Source organism: Felis catus, chromosome B4 (genome assembly GCF_018350175.1).
Source record: "Felis catus isolate Fca126 chromosome B4, F.catus_Fca126_mat1.0, whole genome shotgun sequence".
Lineage (NCBI taxonomy): Eukaryota > Metazoa > Chordata > Mammalia > Carnivora > Felidae > Felis > Felis catus.
The window spans coordinates 120,145,307-120,159,922 of record NC_058374.1 but is presented as its reverse complement, the minus strand read 5'-3'; the positions used below and the strand labels follow the sequence as shown (position 1 = coordinate 120,159,922).

The 14,616-nt window shown below is 34.0% G+C and overlaps 1 protein-coding gene across 18 annotated transcripts in view; it reads left to right on the top strand.

The window, feature by feature from the left end:
• ANKS1B (ankyrin repeat and sterile alpha motif domain containing 1B) overlaps nt 1-14,616 on the top strand; it is a 1,072,204-nt gene that overhangs the window by 410,268 nt on the left and 647,320 nt on the right. Inside the window, exon 1 of one of the 18 annotated variants that reach the window (XM_045062217.1) lies at nt 12,244-12,266. The exons of the other annotated variants lie outside the window; for them this stretch is intronic. The gene's annotated coding sequence lies outside the window, so the exon portion shown is untranslated. Of the gene's footprint in view, nt 1-12,243; nt 12,267-14,616 lie in introns of those variants that run through there. 18 annotated transcript variants of the gene reach the window in all.

The window sequence follows — 14,616 nt, the reverse complement described above, 5'->3', positions numbered from 1 at the left end:
ATGAAGTCATTAGGTGGGCTCTAATCCATCATGATGGGTATCCTTATAAGAGGAGGAAATTTAGACACCGAGACAGATATGCAAAGAGGGAAGACAATGTCAAAAAACACAGGGGGAAGATGGCCATCCACAAGCCAGAGAGGCCTCAAACAGATCTTTCCTTCACAGCCCACAGAATGAAACCAAACTTGATTTCAGACTTCTAGCCTCCAGACTGTGAGACAATAAATTTCTGTTGTTTAGGGCACCCAGGTAGCAGTACTTTGTTACAGTAGCCCTAAGAAGTAATTGCAGGGACTAGAACTGAGCACACAAATTCAATACGTAGAAGGGAGGGGCAAATGAGGATCCTGGGCCTCTGTGGGCAGACGTTGGCTACCTGCTCATTTCAGAGGCTATGCACTTAAGGGTCTTGGCTGTGACTGGCAATGCTATTCATGGATATAGAATATGCATTTTCACAGAAAATCACAGTTAACTATGCATATCAGTTCCCTGTCTGTGGTCTTTTCTATTTATTAACTAGTTAAGCTAGTATAAAGTAGATCTCATTCTGAAAAAAAATTATATCATATTCACTGGTTTAATTTAAATATGAAAGCAATTTATTAGTAAATCTATATTCAACAAGATTTTACAGTTCAACAAGAAAATGAGTGATACATTTGCAAGGAGCATTTCAGTAATGCTTCAGTGCCTACAGATTTCATATGAAATAAAGAAGGCTCTAGTACTAGGCTCATTAAATAAAGATCAACAGAAGTACAGTCCTTGCTTGGTAAATTTGCTAAGACTCATGCTTATGCAGTCATAATTGAATCATGTTTGTTTGCCTTATTGCATCAAGCAAAGGATCTTACATAGTCATAGTGGGGACTCAATTACATAAATGAATGAAAATAAGTGAGTGAATGAATGAGTGAAAGACTGTTATCTTTAAGAGAAAATGGCTGTAATGGCAGAAAAAGTCCTGTGAAATAGTCAGATGCCATCAAAGATAATGTTTTCTTGTCTGCCTTTCATTTAATTTTAACCTTCACAGGGGAATTTTTCCATTTTATGGTAACTAGGCAACCTGTTATTTTGAATCACTTAGTGCAGGCTTTGCACACTATGGATGCTCAATAAATCCATTTTGATTAATGAGCAATTTATAACCACCAGTGAAGACTGTTTCCAATCCTGTTGGAAGAAAATAGATGATCTCTGATAAAAAGGACACAGTCAATAGTTTCATGCCAGGATAGTTTGGGTCTTGCTTACTTCTGTTCAATTTGCTAATGTGCCTACTGGTCTGTGGTCAACCTGAAATGAAGATGTCCTCTGGTGAATAATCCTCCACAGCCCCCAGCACCTCCCCCAACATCCTGAGAGAGGTAGTAGTGTGCGGGTGAGCCTGTAACTTATTTATACCAAAATATTTTTCGAAATAGTGGAGCTTCCTTAATTCTAATGCCAAAATTTTGCAATTAAAATAATTCAGACTGGACTAGGACGAATGTTTATCTTTGCTAAGCAAGTAGGTAGTGTCAACATGATTTCTGTGGGTATGTTGAACTCATTTAAGAGAGCAAACTATTTTTAAGCCCCTTGGAAGCACTCTTTTACATACAAATACTGGGCTTGCTGATAAGAACCGTTGTTATCAAACAGCAATTATTTGTTTGGCATTTGCTCTGTGCTCAGTGCTGTCTTAGCCATTTATTAAACTAGTAAATTGTAAATTTGTAAGCCACTATTGGTTTATAGAGGGGGCAAAGAGAGAAAACTAGGGCAGCAGTACCTACAGAGAAATCCTGGTAAATTAATTGCTTCCTTCATCCATATGGACAGCTTACCAATTTGAAAATGTAGTCATCTCAATTTGTTCAAATTGGTGGAAGTTGGCTATATTTGGAAAACATCATCTTAAACAAAAAGAAAATTATACTTTTTCCATCAAATCAAGTTTACCTGTGCTATTATGAATAACATGAACTGTAGAATAATAAGATATCTAAAGATATAATAAACTCTTATTACAGTAATGATGGGGGGGTCTAGGTTTTTTATTATGTCATTTATTGTATCCTATAGAACAATGTCAGAATATGTATAAAAGGGGGTAAACATTCACTAATTCATAAATTCATGCTCACCACATTCAAGCAGGGCTTTCACACTGTATCACATTCCACTTTTTCTCTGTTGTACTCTCCTCAAACCTCAGATACTTTTTCCTACCTTTGTTTTTTTTAAGTTTAATTCATTTATTTTGAGAAGAGAGAAAGCACAGCAAGGATGGGGTAGAGAAAGAGGGAGAGAGCGAGCTGGCTCTGTGCTGCAGAGCTCCAACTCTGGAACCGTGAGATCATGACCTGAACCAAAATCAAGAGTCAGATGCTTAACTCACTGAGCCATCCAGGTGCCTGACTTTTTCTACCTTGTCTCTCACTGTCAGCAGGTGGCCTCATGTTCTAATTAATAAAGAAAATCGAAGCCATCAGAGGGAACTGTGTTGACATCCTCCACCAAGTCTATAAATACAACCTTTCCTGCACCCTTCTCTTGCTTGTACCTCCTGTTAAAGTGGAGGGATTTTCCTTTTAACAAGTTCCCTTTTCCTGTGCCTTCTCAGGAACGTGACTCTTTCATTAGGTGCTCTCTCCTGTTTTTAATTGTTCTTCTTCACTGGATCATACACATTAAAGATTTAAATCTGCTTAAGCCTTTTTCATCTGAAAAACAAAAACAACAATAGCAGCCATCAGTGAAATAGCAGCCAGCGGCAATTAACAACAACTAAAAAGTTCCCTGACTCCCTTCCCTGGACTCCTCAACTTCTGTCTATCCCTCCACATGCTCAGTACCTTCATTTTCTTCCTTTCCTTTCACTTCTCTGCCTATTTTAGTCAGGTTTCCATTCCTCACTGCTCTTTCCAAATGTACTTTCTAAAGGTACCAGTGACCTTAGTATCACAAAATTGAGAGGACATTTCTCCATCTTCATTTTTCTTAATCTGTCAGCAGCATTCCACAGGTTAGTGACACCTCCATTTTGATACCTTTTCTTCCCTTTGCTGTCCAAAGACAATTTTATCTTATTATGCTATTCCCTGTCTATGTTGACAGCTAATGTTTTTCTGTATGGCTTTAAAAGTTGAGAGTTCCTCAAGGCTCAAAGTCCTCCCTATTCTTTTTACTTTTTCTCTTCCTAAATTGTTTCACCCATAGTATGACTTCTGTTACAATCAACATGCTGAAGACTCCCAAATTTTCCCCCCAGTCGTTACCACTTCTCTCAATTCCACGCTCATCCATTGTTCCATCCATCTGCTGAATATCTCCACCTACATGTCTCAAAGTTGCCTTAACCTTAACATACACAGGACTACACTCATATCTTTCCCCACAAACTTGCTCTTCATGCAGAATTCCTTATCTTAGTAAGTGAGTTAATCATTCATCTGATTGCAGAAACCTGGCTGTCATTCTTGCCATCTCTGTTTCCACTAACTCCTAGATGCACTCAATCACTAGGTGTTATAATTTTTAGTGGCAATAGGTGTTAGGGTGAAGATAATTCTGTAACTTACTCTCTATCCCTAATTAAACCTCAAATCCACCTGTTCCTCTACTATTACCAAGTGCTCTTAGAGATTATTTTAATAAAAAAAAAATTTTCCTTCCTTGAATTTATTATTTATGTTGTAGCCAAAGTAATTTTAGAAATCATAAATCTGATTGCATCACTAAAACCTTTTAGTGACTTGTCATCATTCTTAGAAAAATGACCCAAATCCCTAATAAGGTTCATAAGGCCCTGAATGATGTCCTTTTTCTTTCTTTCTTTCTTTCTTTTTTTTTTCATTTTTAGCTTCATCTGTCGTCAGTTTCCACCTTCCCACACTGGCCATTTTTAGTTCCTTTTATTCTTTAATAGAGATGAGCTCCATCCTATCTGTGGGCTTCACATGCCTAAACCAATGTTGGATCCTACTCTCCCTTTTCCTTCTCTTTCCCCCAAGTAGATAACATCTATACTTCTTCAGGGAGAATCCCTTTACCCACACACACTCATGCCCCAGACTAAATATATGGATGCCTCTGTTTTCTTCTTTCAACACCTTCTAATTTTCCTTTCTTCTGTAGTCCTTACTTTGAATGAAATTGTGTAGTTGAGGTTATGTATTTTAATGTTTCAGTTGTTGTCTTAAAAAGTTCAAAATTTTGCCTGTTTACATTGTAATCAGAGCTTCTAGCAACTGCCATATAAATATTATGCCATATAAATATTAATGAAAAAATAATAGTTAATGGTATTGAATACTTACTTTGTACATCTTAGTTTATTTAATCTTAAGCTATATATGACGTAGCTAGTATTGTCATTCCCATTTTACAGATAAGGGAAACAAGTCACAAAAAGTTTAGAGACTGCTAGAAAATGGCAGCTTTGGAATTTGAATACCTGATATTCAGCTCTGGAGACCATATTCTTAACCACATTCACAGTTCATGAATTAATTATTTAATTAGTTAATCATGCCATTTTGGTATTATTTTGAATTTTCCAGGATAAATCTTGAATTTTTCCTTTCAAACAAAATAGGAAGAGTTGGAAACTTGTTCAGTGTTTTGTGATATATCGTGCCCATCTGTGGAATAGTACTAGAGGGTGTTTCAATCAATTTAAAATAAGTGGATGTGTTGGAGACAACCCAAAAGTGAAAACAAGTGAATAATCAAGTAATAATGATAAATTCAAAGAGTAGACTTACCTATAATCATTAATATTTTCAAATAATATCTAATTATTCAATTTTAATAATGGCATTAGTTGCCTCTCAATGAATATCTATTAAATGAATGAATGAATATTTACCATTTGATACAAATTTAGTTGAAAATAATATTAACGTGTATGTGCTTGGGGAAAAAAAGGATCTTAAAGGTACTCTATAATCACACTGTCTCTGAATGCTAAGATTACATGTTATTTTTGTTTTCTTCTTCATACTTTTTTGTATTGTCCAAATTTTCTACAACAAACACATATTGCTTTTATAATTAGAAAACAATTAAAAATAGCTTAGTAATTTAGAAAGTTAAAATAAATCATGTCAAAACAATTCATGTTTATCTAATTAATGTTAAATATGTAGGTGATCTTCCTCTTTGAAGAAAGAAAGTTGAATAGGTTAAGGATAGATACTGTCTCTAAAATACTGAACTTCTGCAATAAGACTTTATCTATTAAGGACATAGGTTTTAACTTCTCTTTTTGCTTATACTTCAGAATATTTTAATTTAGATTACCTTGTTTTGTATACTGGTTGAACATTTGACAAGTGTTATTCTCAGTGCTCCTAACAGAGGCAAATCGTTATAGCTCCTGGGAATTTATAGTTGTGTAATTTCAGTCCCTTCTAAAGATTAAGTTATTATTTCCTGGACTCACTAATTTTGTTCTGTTTATCAGTTGCTACATACAGCATTAAGTTGAAAATAACATTATACTGAAAGTATAATATTAAAGAAATCTTGTATTAATGCTTGTAGTCTTGTATTTAATCTTTTCTCCCCCTACACTGTTTAGACATGTCAGATACATCAATTGGCACACTCACTAATTTATTTTATATTCTTTTCCATAGATGCTATGTTATTAATGTAATATTATACTAAAACTACTAGTTCTTTCTTTAGGTACTCCTACAGTCTTAATTAACATTAGCAAAATTAACTAACACCCAACTATAGTCACATTATACATTTAAAAAGTAAAAAAAAATTGTTACTATATTTTATTCTAGATTTCATCCAATGTATTACATTTCACATTTATATTAGAATACACATATTCAAGAAACTCATAATAGATTGTTCATTTGCCTCTCAGAGGCAATTTATTAAAAATGAAAAGACAAAAATAGCTTATTCTTAGGTTATTTTTGGGAATTAACAGACTAGGTTTGAATAGTTCAGAAAAATAGAGAATTAAAAGTATTTTCATTATTTAAACTCCACCAAGAATTAATGCACAAAATATTTCTAGATCTATCATTTCATCACATTTATCATCATATCTTCTATTGCAGTTGAGGAAACTAAGTCAGAATAGATGAATAGTTTGTTGAAAGAGATGATAATTCAAAAGTAAATCTCTCATTGAGAAGGGACTGTGATTCATAACTCTTCCTCCTGTGCTCCATCCTACTGCTTAAAACTATTTTTAATAAGATCATTCATTCATTCATTTATTCCACAGCTATTTATTGAGGACTTACTCTTTTCCAAGGCCATAGGTGTATGAGACACAAAGAAAAAGGAGACATTAGGCATAAAGTAATAGGAGAGATTTTATCTACATTACAAAATAAAAGTCTAAAGCATTCTACATACCTCTTGAGTCAATCAGACTCAAATAGACCATTAGTGCATCCAGAATTATATATTTTACTGCCAAACTTGGCCACATCTGTTCTCTGTGGGTTATCGTATTCTGCTATTTATGCACAGAACCCAGAGAAAAAACTGTAGGTGCCGTTTAATCACATAGGTTGTTCTATGCTGTACATTTCTATAGAACCCTTCAATTAATTACTGAATAGTCATCTAGTGTCTTCTGGGTCTCCCACCTGTGAACAGAGGAAGTGAAAAGAAAATAATGGAATGTTAAAAACTGCGCTATAAACAAGTCAAGAGCAGTGAACCAGCTAACATTCTTTTCCTTAGAAAATTTTAAAAGTAAGCAGACATTAAGTCACAGGCAAGTTTGAGGATCCTGGATCATCATTTCAATAGAAGCATACTTAGATTATCGTAACCAAGTGTGGAAAGGAGTGATATGTCTAATTCTGAAACTAGCAACACAGAAATTCTTCTAAACCTCTGAAATCATTTTAAATATCTTTTGTTTCCCTTAGGAAAACCTGTTATATTGGTGTTATTATTTTTTAGTATAGTATAATAATTTTTAATATAGCTAGTAATATAATGCTAAATTTTCTTCTAGTAGCCTTTTAAAAATAAGTTAATCATTATGAACTTATATAGAACTTATTATAATAAGCTCTCATTATAAAACTGAATAAATAATTTTGTTAATTTTGTTCACTATGTGAAAAGTAAAAAAAGTAAAAGTAAAGTATTTTACTGAATCTTACCTATCAGGGTAACTGATGTTAACATCCTGGTTTATTTCTTTCTTGTTATTTTTTTTCCTGTGTATAACTTTATATAAATGTGAATGAACATTAGATGTATATAGACTTGTATTATATTTATTTTTTAAATCAATTATACATTTTTCTGATTATAAAATTATAACATGACCTGTCAACTCAGCAAGGTCTTTCAGGTTTACTTTAAAGCAACTCTTCCCCTATTTTCCAGTGCATCAAAAACAATGATGAGGGTACAATATAAAATGAGAAAGTTACAAATTCTAGCTGTGCTAAAAAAAAAAGAAAAAAGAAAAAAAATATCTCTATTGTCAACTAGATCAGAGACACAAACTAGAAATTGGAACCTAAATAGCAATCCCACCTGGTGACTGGGCCCCAAAATGGGCAGGATCCATAGGAAGACTGCATCCTTCAGGGATATGGAATCTAAAAGAGCCCCACTTCAAGAGGGAGCCAGAAATCATGCCTCCTTCTAAAAATGTACAGTCAGGTGTATTAAATTTTCAGACTATAAAAACAAGGAAGATAGAGGGTTATGATCAGAGAGTAAGTGAAGTGGGCTAAGAAATTAGACAAAGATACTTAATAATTTTTAATTTTTTGTTACAAAATTTCTAGTAAAAATTTTGAGATAAACCAGTAAAAATTAGGAACATAATTTATATCTTCCAAACCAGTAGTATAAAATAAAAGAATAAAGAAATTTTTATAAATTAAAATGTCCTTAAATATGGAAAAAAAGAGGTGAAGCCAAGAGTAAGCAAGGCAAACCAAAACCACAAAATAGAAAATAATTAATAAAAGACAAAGATAATCATACTGGATTCAGTTTTTAAAAATCTTTCTATATTAATTTTCCAGGAGTTGAGCATAAGTAAAAATGATACAAAGGGGTTAAGAAACAAAAGATCAAGTGAAAACAACCTAATGAAAGGCATTAAAGCAATATCATCAGTCCAAATATAATTGAAACTTAAAACATTAAAAGAGATAAAGAGGGATACTACATAACAATAAAAGAATAAAGCACAATATAGTAAGAAGTATAAAGTCACAAAATTTTTCAGTCATTTTCACATACAACATTGACTTGAAATATTAAAAGCCAAAACTGATAAGAGTTTGAAGACAAATTGAAATCCACAATTTGTGAAAGATTTTAATATATTTCACTGAGAATTTTGATAAATGAAGAAGCATAAGAATACACTTTGTTAGGGGCGCCTGAGTAGCTCAGTAGGTTAAGTTAACTTCGACTCAGGTCACCATCTCATGGTTCGTGAGTTCGCGCCTCATGTCAGTCTCTGCTAACAGCTGGGAGCCTGGAGCCTGCTTTGGATTCTGTGTCTCCCTGTCTGCCCCAACCCTGCTGGTGCTCTCTCGCTCTCTCTCTCTCTCTCTCTCTCTCCCTCTCTCTCTCTCTCTCTCTCTCAAAAATAAATAAACAGTAAAGAAAATTTTTAAAAAAAGGAATATACTTTGTTAGTGGCACCTGGGTGGCTCAGTTGGTTGAGCATCTGTCTTGATTTCAGCTCAAGTCGTGATCTAAGGGTTGTGGAATCAAGCCTTGCGTTGGGCCCCAGGGTAAGATTCTCTCTCTCTCTCTCTCTCTCTCTCTCTCTCTCTCTCTCTCTCTCCTTCCCTCCCTCCCCACTCATGCTTTGTCTCTCTAAAAAATACAAAAATAAATTAAAAAAGAATATACTATGTTGAATAATACAACTAACAATCATGATTTAATAGATATATTTAGAACTCTGTACCCATCAGTAGAGAATACATGTATTCTTTCACACATACATAAAGCACTTATAAAAACTGACTACTTAACTAGGTCACAAGGGCAGTCTTAACATATCAGAGAATCAGGTCCCAATCTCAGATTATAATATAATGAAATTATGAACTAACAACAATAATAATAAATCATATTATATTTGAAAAAGGTTTTTCCTGTATTGGATGGCTTACAAATGATAAATATATGTGTGTAGTACTGAATTAAAACCTATAATACAATGCACAATTTTATAAGGGCAATACTGATCATTTTCACCATTTTTCCTGACCCAGTTGTGCTAACTTCTTAACCCACCTTCATTTAGACAATGCTAACAGCTCAGTATATATCCTTTAGTTGTCTCCTTACACATATAAGCATAGACAAACATGTATATGTGTGTACACATGGGCTTTATTTCTTTTTAAGGAAAATAAAATAAAACCAAAATAGAATCATGCCATACCTATTAGTTTGCAATTTTATTTTTTCTTTCATTGTATAAGGATTGTAGTTGTCTGCAAGCAAAGACTGTCCTTTCTGCTGTTGGTAATTAGGTGTAGAAACATGTAGATCCTCCCGATGTAGTTACACAGTTTTGGAGGGCCCCCATGCATAAGTTCCGGAGCACTAAGGACTGGGATTTTCCTACAATGACTAGGGTTTCCCCAGTTCCCTCACCTCATCTCCTTTTCCACTTTGCACACATTTTATGACTGAAGCATTCTTTTAAATGGAAAAAGGAGAGACTGGAATATGATATGTCACAAATTTCATGATGATGCCAGTTATAATTTGCCATGGCAGAGCAAACTGAAAAAGATGTTTGTTGTCTAAAAAAATTTTTTTTGAGATAATAAAGTGGAAAGTAGTAAGAGGTACATCCAGCAAATGCACAGTAAATTTGGTAAGAAGTTTGCTCTCAACAATGAAAATAGAATCAGTGAAAATTATTTGCTTAAAATTAGAATTAAATGTCCCATAAAACATTTTAAAACATTTTTAGCAGATTCCAAACTTATAATTTAAATGTATGCAATAGCTCTTGACTTTTATATTAATAATTCTGACTCAGGGAACTTACTTAACTTGGGCAGATATAATTTTGAAGCTGAAACTATGTCAAAGTCAAATCAATTCTTCTAAGAGCGATGAGATAATTATATGAATGTGGATGCAAATACTAAAGGAAAAATAATTTTTGGCTACTCATTTCAGTTATCTGAAAACTTTTAAGTATGTTTAGACCAAGTTTGTTTACAGTTGAATCTACTTTTCCAACTGTAATTTTATAAAATCTAAATACAGATCATGTATTTCCAGTGAAAGTTTACTACCTGAATTCACATGCTGAAAGTGTAAATTACACTTCAGATTATGAACAGCTAGTACATAAAAAGGAAAGTAAAATATAATTATTAATAATAAAAATGCAATATTTTTGATAAGTTGAGATAAATGATACATTATTTTTTTAATTTTTTTAATGTTTTATTTATTTTTGAAACAGAGAGAGACAGAGAGAGACAGAGCATGAACGGGGGGGGGGGGGGCAGAGAGAGAGGGAGTCACAGCATCGGAAGCAGGCTCCAGGCTCTGAGCCATCAGCCCAGAGCCCTACGCGAGGCTCGAACTCACTGACCGCGAGATCTTGCCCTGAGCTGAAGTCGGACGCCCAACCGACTGAGCCACCCAGGCGCCCCAAATGATACATTATTAAAATTAATTTTATCTATTTTCAAAACTTTTAAAAATGTGGCTACTAGCAAATTTAAAGTTACATATGTGGCTCACATTATACTTCTTTTAGACAATGCTAACATAGAGAAAATAAAATAATTCAATCCTTCCTTGTTGAATTTTTTCCTCGTTTAGCATCGTTGATCAAAATTAGGGCTTTTTTTTTTTTTTTGTCTGTAGAAAATCTCCTTTCAGCTTTACAATCGCTTATTGGCACTGCCATGCTAGTTTTTAGGATTATTGTCAAATTTGATAAAAACCCTCTTTCATATCTAAGCTATAAGATTTGGAAGAACTTTCCATACACTAACTTCTGTACATACCAAATATTTCTGGTATTTCTAGTATTTCTAGGCCACACTCTTACCACAAGTATTTCTAGGCCACACTCTTACCACAATATCACTCATATCATAGTAGTGCTCTAAACCTTATAGTCACATACCAGATGAGTTTGCACAGAAGATGTTAGCAGAATTTCTAGAAGCCATTTTAACATCTGGACTATACAAGGGAGTGACTTAAACCTTGCAAATATGTCCCACTAAACCCAAACTAAATTTATCTGAAACTAATCTTCTCCTTAGCCAGATTCCAAAAATGTCTGCAGCCATTTTAATACTACCAAAAACAAACAGAAGTGTGATATCAAGGAAATTGGAGTTGGAAGAAATTTGAAGAAATCTGAGCTTATTGCAATTAAAATATTTTACTTACACCAAATTTACAAAAACATTTCCAGAGACCCTCCCAGCATCTTGGAATAAGCCCATGAAAGTTTGGGATCCTGAAGTTCAAGCTTCAGTATTTGCCTCTGAATGTAAACCTTTTGTTTTACAAAAAGGAAAGTCATAATATATTTTCCTGAATATTATTTTTCTCATTCAACAGTATTTCAAAGGACTTCCTTCAAGTCAGTTGTTATCCCTATAATTCACTCTTTTAAAGGTTGCATAAAATTTGATGGTATTATGTATCATGATTTATTCCACCTCGATTGATAAGCATTCACTTTATTTTGCATTATTTTTCCACCATTAAAAGAGTAGTAAACGTCATTGTGCACTTGTCTTATATGGAGGTGCTTTTACTTCTATGAGATACATTTCAATGTAGGTCACATGTAAGGATCATATATCCCACTTTCCCTCAATATACTCTTTTATGCTTTTGACCTGGCATAATTGTTATTAGCACTCCCTTTCACTATCAAAAGTGTCCCGGTTTGGATAATAATTGTGTGTATACCCTAGTGAAAGGATATGTATATTTTAATATATTTAATATCATTGGGCACTTTTTATGTGCCATACATTGCTTTAAGCACTTTACATGTATTATCTCATTTAGTTTCCACAAATATGCTATTATTATTTTTATTTTACAGATAAGGAAACTGAGGCACAGAGAAATTAAGTAACTTACCCAAGTTCACATTGCTAGTAAGTGTGGAGTCATGATTTAAACCCCACAGCCTGGCTCCAGAGTAGGGTGACTAACCAAGGCCCAGGACTGAAGGGGTTCCCAGGATGTAGGACTTCCAGGTTTAAAACTGAGAAAGAACCTAGCAAACCAAGGTAAGTTGGCCGTGCTATCAAGAGACACTGATCTTAATGCTATTGCTTTCCAAAATGGCTGTATCCATTTCTGTTGCCATCAGTAGTTTGAGAGTAGCTTTTTCCTGCAGGACTGTGATATTAAGTCTCTAAGATAACTCCTAATTATCTCACCTACTGATATTTATGCCCTTGTGCAATTCCTACCCCTGATATGTGGACTGGACCTAGTGACTTGTTTCTAATGAGTAGAAGATGGCAAAAATAATAGGTGTCACTTCCAAGATCAGGTTACAAAAGAGCTCTGGCTTCTGTCTTGCTAGTTTTCTCTTGCTCTCTGGCTTAATCACTCTGATGCAAGCCATTGTCCCATTGTGAGCCTCTGTAGAGAGACCCACATGGCAAGGAACAGGGAAGCTTCTAGTCAATAGCCAGAGAGAAAATAAGGCTCTCAGCCCAACAGTTCATGAAAATCCAGTGCTGCCAACAACCATGTGAGTGAAGCCAACTGTTCCCGGTCAAACCTGAGATGAAACCATAGATCCAGCTGACACTAAATTGCAGCCATCTCTGTTTTTGTTGGGGGATAATTCTTTCCATAAGAACTGATGTCCACAACTGACATACTTGATTTTATTACTTTCATTTTATGTTTCTTATTTATTTTAGTTTATTTTTTCTCTTTTATTCTTTTTTCTTATTTTTCTGGTTTCATTGACTTATTGGTAATTTTCCCCTTTGTTAGTTAGGATTTTTACCATTTTTTTATTATAACAATAATGATTACCTTCCCTTATACAATGTCATAATCAAATATAAATTTCACTGGCATCGGATGAAAACAAGATAGCAAATGTTTACCCTGCTAAGACAGTCTACTCCCTCACTGATAGCTCTCTTGCCCCATGCATTCGTTAGGATATAAATTTGACTGCTGTTACAGATACCCAAAATAATTATGGCTTTAACACCATAGAACATATTGCTCTCTCATATAACATTCTAGGCATGAGAAGCCCGGGGTTGGCTTGGTGGCTCCATAGCTCAAGGATCCAGTCTTCGAAATTGTTGAAGCTAGCCATAGTTTGTTGTTCTCACTGACACCTTCCTCTTACTGTATCACATCCCAGACAAGCAAAAACTAAAGGAGTTCATCACCACTAAACCAGTCCTACAAGAAATGTTAAAGGGTCTTCTTTAATCAGAAAAGAAAAGGCCCTAATTAGAAATAAGAAAATATATAAAAGAAAAAAATCTCATTGGTCAAGGCAAATATATATAACCACTTAAAAATCTAGTATGAAAATTAAAAGACAAAAATAGCAAAATCAACTACAAGTACACTGAGTAGCTAAGGGATACACAAAATAAAAGATGTAAAATATGATGTCAAAACATAAAATGTTGAGGGGAGGTGAAAAGCAGAAATGTAGTGCTTATAGAATGTGTTTAAGCAACTCTCAGCTTAAAATAGACTACACACACACACACACACACACACACATATGCGCACGCACACATACATGCACACATGCTAGTACCTTATGGTAACCACAAAACAAAACCTACAATGGATACAAAAAAAAAAAATAAAGAAACCTAAACATAACACTAAAGAAAATCACCAAATCACAAGGAAGGAGACCAGAAAAAAGAAAAATTGTTTCAAAAACAATTTGAAAACAATTAACAATTAACAAAATGTCAACAAGTACTCATCTATCAATGAATACTTCAAATGTTAATGGAGTAAATGTTCCAGTCAAAGACATAAGGTGTCTGAAGGTTAAAAAAAATACCCATCTATATGCTGCCTACAAGAGATGCACTTCAGATCTGAAGGCACACATAGACTGAAAGTGAAGGCATTGAAACAAAAAGAAAGCTGGCGTAGCAATACTCATATCACACCAGTCAGATTGGCTATTATTAAAAAGACAAAAAATAACAAATGTTGCAAGATGTGGATCAATTAATGCAGCCACTATGGAAAACAATACCTCGCAAAGTTCCTCAAAAAATTAAAAATAGAACTGTCATGGAAGCCAGCAATTCCACTTCAGGATATTTGTACAAAGAAAATGAAAACACCAATTCAAATGGATATATGCACCCCTATGTTCATTGTAGCAGTATTTACAATAGCCAAGATATGGAAACAACCCTTGGGTTGTGTGTCTATAGATGAATTGATAAAAATGTATAGTGACAGTTCGTAACTATACTTACTGTGAGGATCATTTCATAATATGTAAAAATATTGAATCACTTTGATGTACACCAAATACTAATGGGATATTGTATGTCAGTTATACTTCCATAAAAGAATATGGCAGGATTTCAGGTTAGGTTCGTCTGATTTCAAAGCTCA